Source organism: Tursiops truncatus, chromosome 11, assembly GCF_011762595.2.
Source record: "Tursiops truncatus isolate mTurTru1 chromosome 11, mTurTru1.mat.Y, whole genome shotgun sequence".
In the NCBI taxonomy this organism is placed as follows: domain Eukaryota; kingdom Metazoa; phylum Chordata; class Mammalia; order Artiodactyla; family Delphinidae; genus Tursiops; species Tursiops truncatus.
The window spans coordinates 95,377,731-95,395,042 of record NC_047044.1 but is presented as its reverse complement, the minus strand read 5'-3'; the positions used below and the strand labels follow the sequence as shown (position 1 = coordinate 95,395,042).

At 41.9% G+C, this 17,312-nt stretch overlaps 1 protein-coding gene, 1 long non-coding RNA gene and 1 pseudogene across 2 annotated transcripts in view; 2 read left to right on the top strand and 1 right to left on the bottom strand.

The window, feature by feature from the left end:
• LOC101335673 (uncharacterized) overlaps window positions 1-846 on the bottom strand; it is a 38,008-nt gene extending 37,162 nt beyond the window's left edge. Inside the window, exon 1 of the long non-coding RNA XR_002174552.3 lies at window positions 725-846. This is a non-coding gene — a long non-coding RNA (uncharacterized lncRNA). The remainder of the gene's footprint in view (window positions 1-724) is intronic.
• The window catches only part of LOC101333672 (solute carrier family 2, facilitated glucose transporter member 3), a 76,125-nt gene that overhangs the window by 41,180 nt on the left and 17,633 nt on the right, over window positions 1-17,312 (top strand). The window lies entirely within an intron of this gene.
• LOC101333954 (large ribosomal subunit protein eL28 pseudogene) lies at window positions 1,472-2,064 on the top strand (annotated as a pseudogene).

The window sequence follows — 17,312 nt, the reverse complement described above, 5'->3', positions numbered from 1 at the left end:
CAGTGTTTCTGCTGGTGTAACACCAGCTCTATTGCTAGATTCCGCTGAGATGGCTGATTAAACCCAGGAATTTCACTCCTAATCCCTTTATCAAATGATTTTCCAGCTATACCCACGGTGTCCTCTCCGGAGCAAGCTTTCTTGTTTTTTGCCATATGGATAGGCTGAGAATTTTCCAAATCCTCAATTTCTGGTTCCTTTTTGCCTAACAATTCCTCCTTCAATTTATTTCTCTCCTCTCACATTACTATAAGCAGCAAGGGGAAATCATACCTTTAACAGTTTGCTTAGAAATCTCCTCAGCTAAATATCCTATTTTATCACAAAGTTTACTTTCCACAAAACACAATTCCACCAAGTTCTTTGGTACTTGATAACAAGGATCAACTTTCCCCAAACTTTCAATAACATGTTCCTCATTTCCATCTGAGACTTCACCAGAATCACCTTTATCATTCATATTCCTACCAACCATTTCTTCCTGGTGATCTAGGCTTTTTCTAGCGTGTGTCTCAAAACTCCTCCAGCCTCTACCCACATTTTTAGGTATTTGTTATAGCAGCACCCCACTTCTTGGTACCCAAATCTGTATTAGTCAGGGTTCTGCAAAGAAACAGAACCAACAGAATGTGCAAATACAGGTTTTTTCCCAGTTATCCGGAAGTACAGCCTTCGTATGAAACCTTTCTTAAGCTGAAATGGCATAAAACAAAGAGGCAATTACCTTAGGACACATCTTGCTAACGGGTGCACAGAGTAAATCAAGATAAAGCAGAGATGCTCAGAATCGTAGTTCAAAACTATGGCAGCTTGACGCTGCAATGCTGAGCGTAAATCCTGGGGAAGGAACTTGCAGCGCCGCTCTCAAAGCTGGGGCTGGCTGCTGCCTCTATAATGGCTCTTGCAAAACAAATGCTTACTTAATGCTGTTTTCACTTTTCACCTTTTTCCCTGAAAGTGCAAATCCTCTTCCGATTTCTTTTGGTTACTGAAAACAGGTACTAATGTTTGTGTATCTTTCATGAAAGCGAAGTGGCATAAAGTGTACTTTCGAAAAGCAGGGGACACTTGTAGGTAGAAAAAGATTTTTTTTGAGGGATTTATTCATGTGATTATAGAAGTTGGCAAGTCCAAAATCTGCAGGGTGGGCTGGCAGGCTGGAGACCGAGGAAGAGCCATTGCTGCAGTTCAAGTACAAAGGCCATCAAGCTAGAGCCTCAGGAAAGCCGGCGTTGCAGCTGAAGTCCAAAACAGTCTGCTGGTAGAATTCTTCTTGCCGGGGACCGGGTTGGGATGGGGAGGAAGGTGTCCCTCCTTTGTTCTTGTTAGGTCTTCAACTGATTAGACAAGGCCTACCCACATTATGGAAGACAACCAGCTGTACTCGAAATCCATCACTTCAATGTAAATCTCATCCCCAAACACCCCCCTCTTTCCATCTCCGGCCGTCGCAACGAGAGGAGGTGCCGCCATGTCCGCGCATCTGCAACGGATGGTCGTGCAGAACTGGTCCAGCTTCTTGATCAAGAGGAAGAGGCAGATGTGCCAACCGAGCCCAATAACCTGAAGGGCCGCAACTCCTTCCGCTACAATGAGCTCATTCACCGCAAGACTGGGCGTGGAGCCGGCGGCGGCCGGCAAAGGGGTCGTGGCGGTCACGAAGCAGAGATCCAGCCCGCGAAAGCTAGCCAACTCCTACGTGCGGACCAGCATCAACAAGAAGGCCCGGGCCACCCTCACCAGCATCTGGCACATAATCCGAAACAAGTAGCGCCCGGATTTGCGCACGGCCGCCCTCTGCAGAGCCAGCAACGTCCTGCGCAGCCAGAAGCCTGTGATGGTGCCGAGGAAGCGGACCCATCCCACCAAGAGCTCCTGAGCCATCTGTCCCCTTCCCCACAGCAATAAACCTGTCAGCCGGGGGGAAAAACAAAACAAAACAACAACAACATAACACCCTCACAGAAACATCCAGAATAATGCTTGACCAAATACCTAGGTATGGTGGCCCAGCCAGGCTGGCTCATAAAATTAACCTCTCACAGGCCTTCTGCATTAAATTTTAAGCCCTATGAGGAGAGGGACATTGTCTTAGCGACGTTCATATAGCTTGTGCCTAGAACTGTAGCTAGCATGCAGTAGGTATTCAATAAACAGTTGATGAAAAATGCATAAATGACTGACTAAATGACTGTTTGCTAGGGCTTTAGAGTTTATCAGGTTTCTTTCCACTTGCATTATCTGATTTCTTTATCCCAAAAATTCTTTGAGCTGGATATTATGACCTCCAGTTAAATACTGAAATTGAGATATAGAGAAGTTAAATGACCAGTTCAAATGTCTAAATGCTTCCTGTTCCAGAGGTGGGACTCAGATTTCACTCTTTTGACTTCTAATCCTCTGCCCAGTCAACTCCACTACACTGTAATTATTCTCTCACCTTACCTATTCGTCCTAGTGTTGATAATAAGAGGAAATAGGTAGCTTAATAGTGCCGAGTCTCTGCTGGGTGTTAAAAAAGGGTAAACAGGGCTTCCCTGGTGGCACAGCGGTTGAGGGTCCACCTGCCGATGCAGGGGACACGGGTTCGTGCCCCGGTCCGGGAGGATCCCACATGCCGCGGAGCGGCTGCGCCCGTGAGCCATGGCCGCTGAGCCTGCGCGTCCGGAGCCTGTGCTCCGCAACGGGAGACGCCACAGCAGTGAGAGGCCCGCGTACCGCAAAAAAAAAAAAAAAAAAAGGTAAACAGTGAGTGAGGAGGATATTTGTGTTCCTGCCGAAGGCAGCACAGTAAGGGGAGGTGTCAGAGAGGAGCTTCTGCTTCAGTGGTGGGTGATCATTTCAGGGGAGCACTAAGATGCTCAGCAAGGAGAGAGAGTCTCTTTTGGCTCTAATCCTGGAAGAAGCCCAGTTATGAAAACACTGGAGAGGGTCTCTCTATATAAACCCAGAGGTTTTTCTCTGTGCTGCTTACTTTCAGAATTAGTCTAGCATGTCACTCCCCAGGTGGGACGGAGCGGGATGACACAAGGTTTCATCATGCTACTCAAAGCAGCAGTTTTAAACTTATGAGTTATTCCTGGAACTTTCCATTTAATATCTTTGGTGGGGTGTCTGTTGGCACTGGAGAGAGTTTGGGGCTGAATAGTGGGCAGTTGTTGTATAAGGTAGTGGGTTGTTGTTTTTTTTTCCTTGGTTTGAATTGTGACATAGACACTCACTTCCCCCTCTTAGTAACCTGGTTCTTCCTTTTTCTTCAGCTCTGCCTTTGTCAACTATAATGACCTATTTATCTTCCTAGCTATTGTTTAGAGCATATTCTGACTTATTATTGATTATTAGCAATAAGTATAATAAACATGATGCTATGGTATGGTAGAATCAATTTAATTTCTGCAAGTATTCAAAAGTACTTGATCCAAGGAGTTTCCTGGTGGTTCAGTGGTTAGGACTCCGCGCTTTCACTGCTGTGGGCCCAGGTTAAATCTCTGGTTGGGAAACTAGGATCCCGCAAGCCGTGGGGTGTGGCCAAAAGAAAAAAAAAAAAGTACTTGATCCAAAAAAAAATTACTTCGCATTGACGACAGACTTAAAAGCATGAAATGAAGTTTCTGAAGAGACAGTACTAAATAAGGGCATATGTTCAAAGAACTTTGGGGTATGGTATTAAACAGCAAAGTTCATTGTTGTTTTCATAAGACATTCTTATGAATTAATTGTTCAATAGAAATTAATAATTGAATTTCATTTAAAAACTGACAAGGAGCAAGCCTAGTTAACTGATTAGGTAGGGCTTAAAAGGTGAGTTGTGTTGGTGAAATTGACAAGAGACAGATTATAAACTTTTAGTTGCCATTGTAGTTTACCAATAAGAGTTTATGTCCAATCAGTACATTCTCTTCCATACAGAACTGTCTTCCTCCAAAGTGAAATTATTTAATTCCTCCAAAATACTCTAAATAATGAACTGTACCAAGTATTGAGAGGGTGATGGAAATGGTGTTGGAGGAAGAGATACGAAATGAAATGAGCACAGCTTCTGCTTTCAAGATTGGAGAAAATTGCTTGTATAGGGAATTGGTAATTTTTTTTAAGGTTTTTTTTTTTTTAGAGCAGTTTGAGGTTTAAAGCAAAATTAAAAGGAAGGTACAGAGATTTTTTTTCCATACACCCTCTTCCCCCACAAATGCATAGCCTCCCCCATTAAAAACATCTCCCACCAGAGTGGTACACTTGTTACAATTGACGAGTGTACATTGCCACATCACAATCACCCAAGATCCAGACTTCACATTAGGGTTCATTCTTGGTCTTGTACGTTCTATGGATTTGGGCAAATGGTAATGACATGTATATCCATCATTACAGTATCATATAGAATATTTCCACTGCCCTTAAAAACCTCTGTGCTGCAACTATTCATCCCTCCTCTCATCACCCGCTCTCAACCACCGGCAATCAGTGATCTTTTTACTGTCTCCATGGTTTTGCATTTTGCAGAAAGTCATAGAGTTGGAATTATACAGTATGTAGCCTTTTCAGATTGGCGTCTTTATTTTATTAACATGCATTAGGGATGCATTAGGGAAGGATCCTTAGATCCTTCATGTCTTTTCCTGGTTTGATAGCTCATTTCCTTCTAGTGCTGAATAACATTCCATTGTCTGGATGTACCACAGTTTGTTTATACATTCACCTATTGGAGGATACCTTGGTTGCCTCCAAGTTTTGGCAATTATGAGTAAAGCTGCTATAAACATCCGTGTGCAAGTTTTTGTGTGGACATAAGTTTCAACTTCTTTGGGTACATACCAAGGAGTGAGATTGCTGGATTATATGGTAAGAGTATGTTTAGTTTTGTAGGAAACTACCAAACTGTCTTCCAAAGTGGCTGCACCATTTTGCATTCCCACCAGCAATGAATGAGAGTTCCTATTGCACAGCATCCTTGCCAGCAATTGGTATTGTCAGTGTTTCAATGACCATTCTAATCGGTGTGTAGTGGTATCTCATCATTGTTTTAATTTGCATTTCCCTTATGACATATGAGTGGAGCATCTTTTCAAATGCTTATTTGCCATCAACATATCTCCTTTGGTGGGGTGTCTGTTAAGGTCTTCGGCCTATTTTTTTGTAATTAATTTATTTAATTTATTTATTTTTGGCTGCGTTGGGTCTTCGTTGCTGTGTGCGGGCTTTGTCTAGTTGCGGCGAGCGGGGTCTACTCTTCGTTGCGGTGCGCGGGCTTCTCATTGTGGTGGCTTCTCTTGTTGCACAGCATGGGCTCTAGGCACGCAGGCTTCAGTAGTTTTGGTGCATGGACTCAGTAGTTGTGGCACTCGGGTTCTAGATCGCAGGCTTAGTAGTTGTGGCGCACGGGCTTAGTTGCTCCACAGCATGTGGGATCTTCCTGGACCAGGGCTCGAACCCATGTCTCCTGCATTGGCAAGTGGATTCTTAACCACTGCGCCACGGGGGAAGCCCTGGCATATTTTTTAATCAGGTTGTTTGTTTTATTATTGTTGAGGGTTTTTTTATGATTAAAGAACATTTAGTTGTGTTCTTGTTGAGTTTTAAGAGTTCTTTGTATATTTTGGACAATGGTCCTTTATCAGATGTGTCTTTTGCAAATATTTTCTCTCAATCTGTGGCTTATCTTCTCGTTCTCTTGATAGTGTTTTTGGAAAGCAGAAATTTTTAATTTAATAAAGCCCAACTTATCAATTATTGCTTTCATGGATTGTGCCTTTGGTTCTGTACCTAAAAAGGTATCTCTATATCCAAGGTCATCTGGGTTTTCTTCTCTGCTATCTTCTAAGAGTTTTATAGTTTTCTGTTTTATATTTAGACCTATGATCCATTTTGAGTTAAGTTTTGTGAAAGGTAAGGTCTGTGTCTAGATTAATTTGTGTGTGTGTGTATGTCCTGCTGTTCTAGCACCATTTGTTGAGGAGACTGTCTCTGCTCCATTTTGTTGCCTTTGTTTCTTTGTCAAAAATCATTTGACTCTATATATTCATATTCTGGGCTCTCTGTTCTGTTCCATTGATCTATTTGTCTATTCCTTCACCAGTACCACAATGTCTTGATTATTGAAGCTTTACAGTAAGTCTTGAAGTTGGGTAGGTAGTGTCAGTCCTCCAACTTTTTTCTTCTTTTTCAGTACTGTGTTGTCTATTCTGGGTCTTTTGCCTCTTCATATAAACTTCAGGATTTTTTTTTCTTTTAATTTATTTTTGGCTGCATTGGGTCTTTGTTGCTGCACACGGGCTTTCTCTAGTTGCGAGTGGGGGCTACTCTTTGCTGCAGTGTGTGGGCTTCACATTGCAGTGACTTCTCTTGTTGTGGAGCAGGGGTCTAGGTGCGCAGGCTTCAGTAGGTGTGGCATGCAGGCTCAGTAGTTGTAGCTTGCTGGCTCTAGAGGGCAGGCTCAGTAATTGTGGTGCACGGGCTTAGTTGCTCCATGGCACGTGGAATCTTCCTGGACCAGGGCTCAAACCCGTGTCGCCTGCGCATTTGGCAGGCGAATTCTTAACCACTGCACCACCAGGGAAGCCCCATATAAACTTTAGAATCACTTTTTCAATATCCAAAAATTAACTTGCTGGGATATTGATTGGGATTGCACTGAATCTATAGATCAAGTTGATAAGAACAGACATCTTGGTAATATTGATTCTTCCTATCCATGAATGTATACTACCTCTCCATTTATTTAGTTCTATGATTTCATTCATCAGAGTTTTGTAGTTTTCCTCATATAGGTCTGGTACATATTTTGTTAGATTTTTATCTAGTTATTTACTTTTTTTTTTTTTCCCTTCTAACATCTTCATTGGGGTACAACCGCTCCACAATGGTGCGTTAGTTTCCGCTCCACAACAAAGTGAATCAGCTATACATATACATATGTTCCCATATCTCTTCCCTCTAGTTATTTACTTTTATGGATGCTAATATAAATGATATTGCTTTTTAAATTTCAAATTCCACTTTTTTATTTCTCGTATATAAGAATGTGATTGGCTTTTGTATATTAACCTTGTATCTTGCAACCTTGCAATAATTGTCTATTAGTTATAGAAATTTTTTTGTGAATTCTTTTGGATTTTCTGCATGGACGATCATGTCACGTTCAAGCAAAGGCAGTTTTATTTCATCCTTCTCAATCTATATACCTTTTATTTCCTTTTCTTGTCTTATTACATTAGCTAGTACTTCTAGAACAATGTTGAATAGTAGTTGTGAGGGGAGACAACCTTACCTTGTTCCTGATCTTAGTGGGAAAGCTTTGAGTTTCTCAACCATTTAAGTATGTTGTTAGCTACATGGTTTTTTTGTTTTGATTTGGTTTTTTTTTGTAGATGTTCTTTATCAAGTTAAGAAAGTTCTCCTCTGTTCCTACTTCACTTAGAGTTTTTATCGTGATAGGCTTTGGATTTTGTCAAGTACTTTTTCTGTATCTATTGATATGATCATGTGATTTTTCTTTTTTAGCCTGTTCATGTGATGGAGTACATTGATTTTCAAATACTGAGCAGCTTTGCATACCTGGGATAAATCCCAGGTGGTCATGATGTATGATTATTTCTATTCATTGTTTTATGAAATTTTGGTAATTTTTTTTAAGGATTTTAGTATCTATGTTCATGAGAAATATTGGTTTGTAGCTGTCTTTTCTTGTAATGTCCTTGTCTAGTTTTGGAATTAGGGTAATGCTGGACTTATAGAATGAGTCTGGAGGGAATTAATCATCTTAGTGGTGAGTAATATCAAACTTTAACCACCTGTTTCCATCATCAAATGAGTATTTTGTGTTTAAGAAATACAGGACCACTATTCTTTTTTTTACTAATTTTTATTGGAGTGTAGTTGCTTTATAATGTGTTTGTTTCTGCTGTACAGCAAAGTGAGTCAGCTATACAGGCCACTCTTCTTTTGTTTGTTAACGTATCCTTTTTAGAGACAGTCAGGCTATAAACACAATTAAAACTATGCTCAGTCCTAGTCAAATCCTGAGAAGTTACTCTCTAGAAATTACCATTTATTTATTCAACTCTCTCAAAAACATTTATTCATCACTTTTTCAGATATTCAGAATATATTAAGTAATACACACAATAATCTGGTATGGTATGGTAATAGACTTGTATATGCTAAATACACTTAGCTTTATTTGCTTTTTTGCTTTATTTGCTGTTTTTTGCTTTATTTGCTTTCTGAGGTTTCAGTTACCCACGGTCAACTGCAGCCTGAAGGTATTAAATAGAAAATTCCAAAAATAAACAGTTTGTAAGTTTAAAATTGTGTGCTGTTCTGAGTAGCATGATGAAATCTTGTGCTGTCCACCTCCGTCCCACCCAGGGAGTGAATCATGCCTTTGTCTATCGTATGCACACTGTATACTCATATGTATGTATATGAAAGAGCACAGTATACAGAGGGATTGGTACTATTCACAGTTTTAAGCATTCACTAGATGTCTTGGAACATATCTCCCACAGATAAGGGGGATTGCTATACCCAGTTTAACATTAACAACAGACCTAGACATATAAAAAGAGATGTTCTAAGACATAAAATATTGACCAAAAGCATACACTTCAAGACACCTATTTAGATTAGGAGTATAGGCTGTAACATTAACGAGTAAGGATAACAAATCCTCAACAGTATGTGCTTACCAATAAAGTAGACTAGCCTAGACTATTACTAGAGTTTTTGTTTGTTTGTTCGTGTTTTAATGTCAAACAGAGAGAGCTGGTTGACTGATTAGACAGATTCAGAGATGGATGGTGTCATCTAAACAGACAAAAAACTGATTTTACATTTTTTATATTGACTTTATGCTTTATCATTTAAAAAGCTTCAAGGATGCTAGTATAGTTGTGATCTTTGAATATTTTAAGAAATGATTCTCGGGAAATAAAGGAACTTGGATCACCTAAAATCCATTTTATGAAGTCCCACCCACCTACATCCCTAAAATAATTTTCTTATCTAAGGGACCTTCTTTTGAGACTTCTATGAATCACTACCTTTATCTTTTCTATAATCATGTTATGTAATTTGCTAATTAGGTTATAGCTTGTTTAGATATTCAGCAGTCCTAAGGATACACATAGGTATTTTTGAGATAGGTTATAGCACAAAGGAAATTATATCTACTTAGATCTTGACCAGGAGTTAGTCAGTTGGCAAGGATATTCAAGATAGAAGAGCACAAAAGAATGAGTCTCCAATAGAAGCATGACATAATGAACTCGATTGTCTCTCCAAAATTCATGTTGAAGTCTTAACTCCCAGTACCTCAGAATATGATTGTATTAGGAGAAACAGCCTTTAAAGAGGTTATGGAGTTAAAATGAGAGTCTCAGGGTGAGCCCCAATCCAGTTTGACTGATGTCCTCATAAGAGGAAATTTAGACCCTCAAAAAGAGTTAACCAAGGATGCATGCACACAGGGAAAAAGGCTGTATGAGGACACAGCAAGAGGCTGGCATCTCCAAGTCAAGGAGAGAGGCCTCTGGAGAAGCCAAACCTGTCAACACCTTGATCTTGACCTTCCAGCCTCCAGAACTGCGAGAAAATACATTTCTGTTGTTTGAGCCACCCAGTCTGGTGTAATGTTATGGCAACCTCTGATGTGTGTTTTTCCACACCACCAAGCAATTCTCCAATTCTCAGCTGACACTAACTGGTTACCCTACCAGTTTAACTGTCCCGCACTGTCTACTTGTGTGTAGACAGTGTTCCACACTGTCTACCTGATCCTAGCATCAGATCCTGGTGCCGAAAGCTTGGCCTCTTGTGCACCAGTGCCGAATGGAATCTCGGAGACAGACTTTTGGGTGAAGTAGAAAAGAGTAGCTTTGCTGCTTTGCCAGGCAAAGGGGGCCACAGTGGGCTCGTGCCTCAAAAACTGTGTGTCCCAGCCTAGGGGGATTTGGTGAGGAGTTTTATAGCAATGCTTCAAGGGTGGAGTTGCTGATAAAGGATCAGGGAGTGTGCAGGGCCTGCATCCCTTAATCTGGCCTCAGACTGTCTCCTGATGACCTGTGGTTCTCAAGGATATAAAACTGTGACCTCCTCTCTGGAATGAAGACTACTTCGTCAAGTAGTTAACATCTTCCATTTGTTGGGGTTTTCAGAAGAGCTCAAAGATATTGTTACGTGTATCCCTTGAGGCGGAGCCAGGATCCTGTCCCAAGGCAACACTGTTGTTTCCTTATTTTTTTTTAAATTTATTTATTGTATTGATTTATTTTTTTGGCTGCATTGGGTCTTTGTCGCTGTGCACGGGCTTTCTCTAGTTGTGGCGAGTGGGGGATACCCTTCGTTGCGGTGCACGGGCTTCAGTAGTTGCAGCACGCACGCTCAGTAGTTGTGGCTCATGGGCTCTAGAGCGCAGGCTCAGTAGTTGTGGCACACCGGCTTAGTTGCTCTGTGGCATGTGGGATCTTCCCGGACCAGGGCTCGAACCCGTGTCCCCTGCATTGGCAGGCGGATTCTTAACCACTGCGCCACCAGGGAAGTCCCTATTCAATCATATTTACTCATATATTTTATTCATGAACAATACAAAAACAACTAAACATAAATGTACCAGTTAGAAGGCATTTTCTGACTCAAGGAGAATGTTGGTAGAATGATTTTCGAAATATAGCCTCAAGTCAAAGGCAAAGGTAATACCCTAAATTTAAGTGGATGTAATTTTAAGTATTCTTAGAAAGTGTACATCCCTGAGAATATGAAAAATTCTATCAGGGCCAGGAGTCTTTAAAGTTATCTTTCTTAGAATTTCAAAAAGTTCAAGGCCTTGAAGTTACGGCTACTATAAAATAAAAAGGGACCTGTGGCTGTCAGAATTGAAGTTTTAACATTACTAATTTTTAGAAAGATTTCAGATTCTTTTCATCTATACTATATAATTTATTTAATACACATTTATTAAACACTGTGTTAAACTGAGCCGCTTAAGGAAAACAACTACCATACCAGTTAACATGCATTAACTACTAACAAGTCTGCTAGACACAAAGAACCCATTTTATTAAATGAGAAAATAACTTGCCTAGGCTGACACGTAGCTGGTAAGTGATATCGACCAGATTTATAACTAGGCACTCTGGCTCTGAAGTCTTTGCTCTTAGAAACCACATATATTCCCTTGCCTAAGAGTCAGTCTTTTTTCTGCTATTCTCCCACATATACCTTTATGTTTCAACTATACCTAACTACTTATAAATTTTTAAATAACCATTTGTATTTGTTTTCTAAGGCTGGGTGATTTAATAAGAAATATACTTGGTCTCTGTCTCCAAGACTGGCATAAAATCTCCTAAAACCCTTGGAATTTCCTGACTGGTAGGAATGTCTGTTATTCATAAGGAGCCCGTTGGGACACACCTAAATTTATGCCAGTGAAGTGATTCAGGTTGCGGCCCCCGGATGGCCTAAAGATGGGGCTGGTCACCAGAGAGACCAAACGATTAGAGGGTTAACACTTTTAACACTACCCACTGACCTCTAGGTTGGGGCAAGGAGGAGCTACAGGTTAAACTGTACAAAAACTCTGGAACAGGGATTTCCCCGGTGGCGCAGTGGTTAAGAACCTGCCTGCCAGTGCAGGGGACATGGGTTCGAGCCCTGGTCTGGGAAGATCCCGCATGCTGCAGAGCAACTAAGCCCGTGCGCCACAACTACTGAGCCCGCATGCCGCAACTACTGAGTCTGCGCTCTAGAGCCCACAAGCTGCAACTACTGAAGCCCGTGCACCTAGAGCCTGTGCTCCGCCACAAGAGAAGCCACTGCAATGAGAAGCCCGTGCACCACAACAAAGAGCAGACCCCGCTCGCCGCAACTAGAGAAAGCCCGTGTGCAGCAACGGAGACCCAACGCAGCCAAAAAAAAAAAAAAAAAGCAAAACAAAACTCTGGAACAAAGAGATTTGATGAGTTTCCAGGTTGATGATCATTTCCATATTTGGAGAGTGTGGTGCATCCCAGTTCCATGCAGACAGAGGTTTCTGCTCTTAGGATCTTTCCAGACCTTGCCCTATCTATGTACCTCTTGTTGACAGAAAAAAAAAAAGGTGAGAGTTGTGAGTTAAGTTTGATTTGGGGCAAAATGAGGACTATAGCCCGGGAGACAGCATTTCAGATAGCTCTGAGAAACTGCTCCAAAGAGGTGAGGGGGAAGGTCAGTATATATGTGATTTTGGTGAAGTGTAAGTACATGCAATCCAGCACGTATTTTTTTGGCAGAAGGTTTCTGCTAGTCACGAGGAGCAGACGTCACCATGAAGGATTTTAGTGCTTTTCTAGGTATGAGGAGATGCAAGAATTGGGCTCATAAAATCGGCTCCTGAAAATATCTAACTATCTGAAGACCTGTTCTGCCAGTTTTCTTCCCAGAGCACAGAGTGCCTCATTTCTGCTCTCCACCCTGAACTCCTTTCAGGGGGCTGTTAAATGTCAGCACCTGCAGCAGCTCATAATTTGATCCTTGTAGAGGTAGATGGCGAGTGCCAATTTGCAGGTGACACTCTTCACCTGAATACTTCATAATATCCTGTGTAATTAACTGGTAAATATAAGTAAACATTCTCTGAGTTCTGTGAGCCAGTATGGCACATTGATTGAACCCAGGAAACGGGTGATAGGAACCTCCAATTTACAGCCAGTCATTCGGAAGCACAAGTAACAACTCAGACTTTCAATTGGCAGCTGACGTGGAGACAGTCTTGTGAGACTGAGCCTGTAATCTGTGGGACTGAAACTGAGCAGGACCCTATGGGGCCCCTGAGCATGAAAGCCTTTCTGTGTCCCCCGTTTCTTGACTTTCCCTGAGTACTAGAGGTCAGGTTCAAACACTTGTTAATCAGGGAAGGGAAGAGATGCAGAGACAAGGGAGGAGCAGTCAAGAAACAACAGTGCCGGGCTTCAACTACTGAGCCTGTGCTCTAGAGCCTGCGAGCCACAACTACTGAGCCTGTGAGCCACAACTACTGAAGCCCACGTGCCACAACTACTGAGCCTGCACTCTAGAGCCCGTGCTCCACAACAAGAGAAGCCACCTCAATGAGAAGCCCACTCACCGCAATGAAGAGTAGCCCCGCTTGCAGCAGCTAGAGAAAGCCCGCGTAGCAACAAAGAAGCAATGCAGCCAAAAATAAATAAATTTATTTCTTTATTTAAAAAAAATGATTGAATAATAAGGTTTAGCGGAAATACGTTCTATTCACTTTCATTTTAGACTACATGATGTTACCTTTTTTTTTTTTTTGGTATCATTATGGATTTTTTAGCTTTACAATATGTTAACCTCAGACAGTATTCTCTTTTTGATGCCCAAATTATCGTAGCTTTGGCCAGTAGGAGTCCCTTTTAAATTGGCTCCTGTGTCCTTCTGACATGGCTACATTGATCTTTGAAAACTTCTATGCTTCCTGACACAGTAAGATGTTCCAGCCTTATCTATCTCTTAGCCTCAGGTATGGAATCAGCTATTTCTCTAAGAAGCCTTATTTACTTTCAGTGGAGTCACTGTTAAATCAGTGCTTTAAAAAAAAAAAAAAAAAAAAAAAAGGGGGCTTCCCTGGTGGCGCAGTGGTTGACAGTCTGCCTGCCGATGCAGGGGACACGGGTTCGTGCCCTGGTCCGGGAAGATACCACATGCCGCGGAGCGGCTAGGCCGCTGAGCCTGCGCGTCCAGAGCCTGTGCTCCGCAACGGGAGAGGCCACAACAGTGAGAGGCCTGCGTACCGCAAAAAAAAAAAAAAAAAAAAAAGGAAAGAAGGAAAGAAAAAAAAGGTAGTTCCCTAGTGGCCTAGTGGTTAGGATTCTGGGCTTAAAAAAAAGAAAGAAAGAAGGAAAAAGAAGAAATATCTGACTTGTAGCATTTGCCAATTTCCATGGTGTAAATACCCACACTGTGATAGATGTCTAGCTACCTGCGTGATTTCACTGAACACAGAGCTGGGAAGCAGTGTGCACAACTGGCTCTCAGGAGCTGACTGCAGTGCACCAGTGCTACCCTCCTTGTGAGTCACAGCCCACAACGGATCCTGGCATTGGAGACTAGTGATACTAGGCAAAAACAAAAATTTCTTTTTTTAAAAAAAATTTATTTATTTATTTTATTTGTGGCCGCATTGGGTCTTTGTTGCTGCGTGCCGGCTTTCTCTAGTTGCAGTGAGTGAGGGCTACTCTTCGTTGCAGTGCGCGGGCTTCTCATTGTGGTGGCTTCCCTTGTTGTGGAGCATGGGCTCTAGGCACGCGGGCTTCAGTAGTTGTGGCACGAGGGCTCAGTAGCTGTGGCTTGCAGGCTCTAGAGCACAGGCTCAGTAGTTGTGGTGCACGGGCTTAGTTGTTCCGTGGCATGTGGGATCTTCCCGGACCAAGGCTCGAACCCGTGTCCCCTGCATTAGCAGGCAGATTCTTAACCACTGCCCCACCAGGGAAGTCCCAACAAAAATTTCTTTAAATGAAATTCAAAAAGAATTTTGGTCAACATTAAGACATCAGCTGTTAAAACTATAGACAATGTTTTAATGCATCTGAGTGACAAAAGTGGCTACGATAAAATGAAAGGGCCTGTGGCTGGCAGGTTTAAAGTCCTATTGAAACTTATTATTTAAAAAAAAAAAGAGTATTGTGTCTCTCTGTGCTCTGTAATCAATACAACAAACATCAATTCTTTTTATGTGCTAAGCACTTACAAACTTTAAAAGTTTAAAAAATTACAGAGGCTTCCCTCGTGGCGCAGTGGTTAAGAATCCACCTGCCAATGCAGGGGACGGGTTCAAGCCCTGGTCCGGGAAGATCCCACATGCCTCAGAGCAACTAAGCTGGTGTGCCACAACTACTGAGCCTGTGCTCTAGAGCTCATGAGCCACAACTACTGATCCTGCGTGCCACAACTACTGAAGCCTGCGTGCCTAGAGCCCGTACTCCACAACAACAGAAGCTACTGCAATGAGAAGCCCGCACACTACAACGAAGAGTAGCCCCCGCTCACCATAACCAGAGAAAGCCCGTGCACAGCAACAAAGACCCAACACAGCCAAAAATTAAAGAATAGATATATTTATTTTTTAAAAAATTACAGACTGTTGGTGAGAACTCTAAAATCAACATAATGACCAGATTCCCCAGATTTTCCAAAGCAATCCTGATGTCAATATTTTGTCCCATGTGGACTGATTTTCATCATACCATGTGGAATGATTTTAGCAGGTCAGTTATGAGCACAATAGTCTGTGGGTTAGTCTTGCAGCAGGGCTATATTATATATTCAATGATCGCTCTCAGGCGTGTAAAGAGCCCCACATAATTGGTTATGGGTTCATGTACTCACCGAGTTTACTTTCACTGCCAGCCTTGTCCTGTTTGTGTGGTCAGGAAACATGACTATGCTCTTCCTCAAGCAAATAGGAACTCGTATCGATAAGTTTTAATTTGTTCATTCGTTCATCCAGTTGTTTATTCACATGTCCAGCCTTATGTGGAGCCGAGACTGGAGGAAAGAAAAAAAATCCCTACTCTTTTTTTTTTTTTAAACAGGAGTCCTACTTTATTTATTTATTTTTAATTTTTAAATTTATTTATTTTTGGCTGCATTGGGTCTTCGTTGCTACGCGCAGACTTTCTCTAGTTGCGGCGCGTGGGGGCTACTCTTCATTGTGGTGTGCGGGCTCAGTAGTTGTGGCTCACAGGTTTAGTTGCTCCGTGGCGTGTGGGATCTTCCCAGACCAGGGCTCGAACCTGTTTCCCCTGCATTGGCAGGCGGATTCTTAACCACTGCACCACCAGGGAAGTCCAAAATCCCTACTCTTAAGGGAAATGTGAATGAGGGAGACAGACAAGGAAGACAATTAAAATATGCAGGAGCAGACTGAGGAATCAGTAAAGGTTCTAGAGGAAGCAGTGCTTCAGTCAAATTTGAACCTGTTCTTACTGTTGTTCCATTGCCTTGATCCTACATCTCTCTGAAAGGACTTCATCAGTTTTTCCATCACCTGGCAATTTCCACATATTTCTACAACTTCAGCATACAACGGGACTTCCCTGGTGGTCCAGTGGGTGAGACTCCGCACTCCCAATGCAGGGGGCCCGGGTTTGATCCCTGGTCGGGGAAGAAGTCCACACCCACAGCTAAAAGATCCCTCATGCTGCAACAAAGGTCCCGCATGCTGCAAAATTAATTAATTAATCTTCTTTAAAAAAAATTAAAATCAACATACAACCATTCATTGATTCAACTAACATGGATTGGAACCCTATTCTATTCTGGACCAGACCAGAAAACCCAAACCAGATCCTGCTCCCATGGACTTCCAACCTAGATATCTAAAATTCAAGATAGAATGGAGTACCATAACATGTATAATCTTCAAACGGCTTTCCTTTGGCTGTGACGATCTCGCATTTTAATTGACCCTTGAAGGATGAAAACGATTTTTACAAGCAGGAGTGAAAAGGATTTTTAAGTCAGAGACAATAGCAAAGTAAAAACTGTGAGGCAGGAAATGTTTGAAACTGTTTGAAAACTGACAAATAGTTCCGTTTGGCTTAGGTAAAAGGAGATATACTTCTTGGGTGTATAGTCTATGTTCTAGACAATACTGGAATGATAGGTTGGGTACTGAGCACTTGAAATGTGGTGAGTGCAGCTGAGGAAAATTGTTAATTTTGTCCCATTTAAATTCATTTAAGTTTGTATTTAGACTACATCAAACTAAAAAGTTTCTGCACAGCAAAGGAAATCATCAACAAATGAAAAGGCAACCTACTGAATGGGAGAAAATATTTGCAAATCATGTATCTGATAAGGGGTTAATATTCAAAACATATGTAGGCGCTTCCCTGGTGGCGCAGTGGTTGAGAGTCCGCCTGCCGACGCAGGGGACACGGATTCGTGCCCCAGTCCGGGAAGATCCCACATACCGCGGAGCGGCTGGGCCCGTGAGCCATGGCCACTGAGCCTGCGCGTCTGGAGCCTGTGCTCCGCAACGGGAGAGGCCACAACAGTGAGAGGCCCGCGTACCGCAAAAAAAAAAAAAAAAAAAAAAATGTAGAACTCATACAACTTAATAGCAAAAGAAAAAAAATCCTTCCAATTGAAAAGCGGACAGAGGATCTGAATAGACATTTTTGTAAAGAAGGCAAACAGATGGCAAAAAACTACATGAAGAGTTGCTCAACATCACTAATCATTAAGTGATGATTAAGGGAATGCAAATCAAAACCACAGTGAGATATCACCTCACATCTGTTAAGGTGGCTGTCATCAAAAAGAGAAGAAATAAT